The 4,765-nt window shown below is 41.2% G+C and overlaps 1 long non-coding RNA gene across 1 annotated transcript; it reads right to left on the reverse strand.

Moving 5' to 3' along the window:
* Positions 1-1,217: 1,217 nt before the first annotated feature.
* LOC146754308 (uncharacterized) lies at positions 1,218-3,086 on the reverse strand. The gene is made up of 2 exons (XR_014938949.1): positions 2,646-3,086; positions 1,218-1,637 (listed from the first exon to the last, which is right to left on the reverse strand). It is a non-coding gene; the product is annotated as an uncharacterized LOC146754308 (long non-coding RNA).
* Positions 3,087-4,765: the final 1,679 nt, after the last annotated feature.

Below are 4,765 nucleotides of genomic sequence, written 5' to 3' on the forward strand. Positions count from 1 at the left end.
ATGCAGCCTTCCCCACAGACAGCTGATGGGCTGTCCCATGGCTCTCTGGAGACGTGGAGAGGGACCAGCCCTGTGAACTGGGGGGCTCCTGGCCTCCCCATCCCTCTCTCGGGCAGCCACAAACAAGCAGCGACCCTTTGGCGTTAGGGAATGGGCTCTCGTTGGGTCACCCCCATGCACATCCCAGCCCACAGCCTCCAGCCTCACCTGTAGGCAATGCTCTCCCTCTGCAGTGAGCTCCGTCTCCTTCGCAACTGCCCGCTGTCAACACTTGCAGTGCTCAGGCTTCTGGTGTAGGTTGGAGTCATGTCAAATCTCACTGCAGTTGGGAAGGAAGAGGAGATTCGCCATCAAGCCTTTGGCTCGCTCACTATCAGCACTCAGGCCTGTTCCCAGAGCCAGCCCTGAAACCATCTCTGTCCCCACTCCTCCTTTCTGCAGCTCAGCTCTGTTTTGGGGCTGCAGGAGGGACATTGGCTATGGGAAAGAGGACCTGGCTGGTGACAAGAAGGCAGCAGAATGACTTTTGGGGTCCCTGCCCTTCCACTGGGGGGGGGCAGGGCCTGAGATCCCCACATCCTCCTGCCATAGCCAGGGATGGGGGTACGTCACACCCAGCACTTCCCTTTTGGACAGGCCAACCATTATCTAAGGGGAAGAAGCCATGCTGAGCTGGCAGGAAGGTTTGAAACAAGTGAGAGCCCTGGGATGATGGTCAGCAAGAGACTGCCCACCTCCAGTTGGTTGCCTGTGCCGTGGAAAGGAGCTGGAAGCCACTTTACCTTTCCTGCCCTTGGAAAGAGGTGGCAAAGTCTCATCTTTTTTTGGCTTTCGTGCCCCAGAGAAGCTCCCGGAGGACTTGCGGTGTATCAGGGGCGGCAGTTTGGGGACCAATTCCATTTGAAACCTGTAAGGGAGAAGAGGGCAGTGAGCGGCGTGACGCAGTGCAACAGCAATCCTTGCTGCTCTCTCTGCTTGTTTGCTCACAAGCACGTTTTCATGTTGCAGGAAGGCTTTCTAAAGCTGTTAGCAGGGTCACTTGGGATAGGAGGAGGGGAAACAGTTTCAGGCAGAAAGAGGGAAGATTGGCTTTGGATGGTGTCACAGGTTACTTAGATTTACCTATGCCTGTGACAGGGGAAGCCACCCCGTGGGCCCCCCCCCCCGGGGCCCGGAAAGGAGGGGGAAAAGGGGAATGGGATAAAACAGCGGCAATCTAAGGAGGAAAAACTTACTTTACTAAATATGATATCGAAATACAAGATAACACAATATAATATAATTGAGGCCAACAAATCGAACGAAACAGAGATATGTTGCAATATGTATGAGCTAATTATCCGTATTATAAAGGTACACGCAGCCAAGGAATAAATGAGATTCGCTGATCATATGTCAATGACAGGTGTGGTCGTCTGCTTTTCTCCCGCCGTTCTGCAACAAACACCTATATACAAATTTAAGAACACAACGCAGTAACTGTTACTGTTTATTAACAACCAGTTTTAATAATACGATAAAAGTATGTCCTGAGAAAGGGGAACAAACATGCTTCTTCAAGGTTTTTTAGCTGTTCTGGATCTCAGCCGTCGCTTGATGATCAGATGATCACTTTCCTTCTTTTGTTCCTCAGATTCCTGAAGAAAACATTTCAAAAGTTATTCATCTTTTCACACAAGACTGACAAGCTCTTCTTGACCCACGCAAACATATTTCTTCCCCTAAATGGATTTCAGAATGGCATTTGCTTATTATATTTTATTCAGAAAACTATGGGATACCGAGATCATTGTAATGCAGCTTAATCACAAGGAACAAATATGGAGAATGTACAAAATCCTGTTTATCTTAAAAAAGCACACACATCTGAGGAAAGCCTGAAGGCAGCTTTCATTTTGAAATACTTGCTTTCAAGAGAGTATTATAATACTTGTTTTGTGAAACATGAAGCTTTCAGAAAACATTTTTAGCCTCAATCCCTGTAGCTATGACTTGCCCAGAATTTCAGTTCTCGGTTCAGTTCCATGTTCTCAGAACTACAGTGAGAAAAGAAATTCTCATCTTCTTCATCCTCTAACAAAAAAAAATAACATTTTTTCTGCCCCTATCATTCGTCAAATCATCAAAAAATTCAGAGGGATATTACAGTATGGGCAAATGATCACTATGCTGAACAGAAAAAGGACTCTAATATAATTAAAAGATGCAGTTCCAACAGAGCAAGAATGTTCTTAGCACAATAGCTGCCGACAGAGTCATGAAACTGGCACATCAGATCCTTTGCAAGTTGGCTTAGACAGGAGATCATAGTTTAAGCATACCTAAAAAGCTGTCTAAGTTGTGCTCTAGAAAAGCGTGTAGTAGAATAATCCCACTCCGACACACTGAAATTATCTATGATTCCAAATTAGAAGACATCTCCGTGATTGCTACATCACCTACTTAGTAAACTGTAAGCCAGCCAAACACAGAGATCTTTGAGGACAAAATAAAACAGAACAGCAGGAAGACCAACAAGAATGACTTGGTAGAATAAAGAAATACCTCAGTACTTTCAACCTTCTCCTGCAAATAGATGAAACCTCCAGTCTGTTTGGACTCCTTAGTAGTTTATTTTAAGCCAAGACTACAGTATAATCGCTTACCGAAGAAGCAGGTATATCTAGAGGGCCAGAAACGACAGTGGAATACAGCTTCCTTTTGGATCATTTTGGCTTGGTCTCTCCTTCTTCGAGACTTTCAGGTTCGTTTGATTTAGGAGAACTTACTGCTGACATCAGCTTCTTGGCTAGAAGAAATTTGTTTTGATACATAAACCAATCAACTTACTGGTTTTGTGAGTCTTTAAATCAATGAATGCAAAAAAAGCTTCGTAACAAACTTGGTTTATAAATGACACGTAAAATTTAAGTGAAAATACTCAGAAATTGTATTTGTTCATCGAGGTTCTTTATTGCTTCTATAGCTGAAACAGTTTATAGCTTCAGGTACGGCAGCTTAAAGCACGCATTAAAATGGAGTATGAAAGACAATCATGGCTCAGAAGTCGCTGGAAGTCAGAAACTTCAGCAGGAGTTAAACAACAGGCCTAACTTTCGTGCTGACAGAAGCACAAGACAGAACCAACTTTCTCTGTATACTTGTAGGTTTTCACAAATGTAATAATGAATCTCTGAAGAGACGAATAAATGCATTTACTTCATAAATCAAAGGACAACTTAACATGGCAGACAAGTCTAAGAAAACATACATTAATAGCCTACAGCAGAAACAAGCCATTCTACAATGTCTAGAAAACATGGAATAAAACTTATTCTACACCAACCTTTAGAGTGTATAATAGAAGGAGAGCTTTGAATAAAATCTCCAACTTTTTGCAGTGTTTCATCCTTCTTTTTAGTCAGTCTTGAAGCATGTACTCGCTTTCTCAGGAAGTAGTCTTTTCCGGATTTCTGTTCAACAGAGATGTGAACATGTGAAACAAGAGCATTGTTTAAACTTCATTTTAGTTCAACGTTATTTTAAGTTGACATTTTGAGCTTTACTACTGACACCTCTGTTCATTATGCTGATGATACCACAACGGCAAGTAATGTAGACAATTTTATACCCTTTAGGGAGTTGTCAAAATCTCAGCTATTTCAAGGCATACGTTTCTGAAAGTTTCTTAATAAGGCAGTAGTTTCTTTAAAAGTAGCTCCCAAGCTGTGGAGTTGTTTCTTACATAAGCTGTTCTAATTACATAAAATAAACAAACATACAAAACAGAAGACAACAGATGGGAAAAATCTACTACTCATACTCTGACCATGCCAAGGATACTGCTATCACATGTGAACATCTGTTTTTAATAACTGCCATGCATATTAATGATATGAACCTTAGTTTAATACAAGGGCTTCACTTACAAAAGCACACGATAATACACTAAAGCTTCTCTTCCCAACTATTCAGTGTGCAATATCCTTCCCTCCAAATCATTACACAGTACAGCCATTACACGCTCTGGGGACAGACTGACTTGCCCTTTGTTAGCTTATGGAATTTAATAGGAAGAGCTCATAAGCATGTAAGATTCCCATTCAGGTATACACATAAGGATAAGACACTGCTTCTTTCGTGTGACCACACAATTACAGGAAGTCCCAAGCCAGCTTCAAAACTAGAACAAAAACCAACCATTTTCTCGTCACTTGCAGAGGGTGAATTAAAAGCCATGACAGATTTTGTATTTTTCGTGTTCTCACTTTTCACAAAATCCTGGGAAAACAAGACAAGTTTCAGCCATGATTCTTTTGGAAAGAACAACAGATGTCACAAAAGTGAACACTTTAAACACTTTTGCTAATAGTAGGGAAGTATTTGCTAGTGGTAACTATTCCACAGTAAATCAAATAATTAATAAGCATTCAATTATAAAAACAGGACATTAAGATATCAGTATTAGACATCTCATGATGTCTAAAAAGCTGATTTATGTCTACAGGTTTCAAAGAAAATACACAATGAAGTTAAGAGAAATTCCCTTCTCTTAAAACATTATCACTGAGATTGGCTATTAGTTTTGTTCATTAAAGCAGTTCACTGATTAAATTCTTCAACTACTTTACTGAGGTAGAAATAGCATTTTTTTAATGCTTAAATGAGAATGGTAAAAAGGCATCAGATATTTTGTTTTCTGTTGGGTCTAGGTCATACCTCATCCATGTCATCACTTCTTTTCTTTTTTGCCTTAGGCATTTTCACTCCTAAAGGTATCATGCTG

This window comes from Coturnix japonica, chromosome W (genome assembly GCF_054131305.1).
Source record: "Coturnix japonica strain WE chromosome W, WE-NBRP24, whole genome shotgun sequence".
NCBI lineage: Eukaryota > Metazoa > Chordata > Aves > Galliformes > Phasianidae > Coturnix > Coturnix japonica.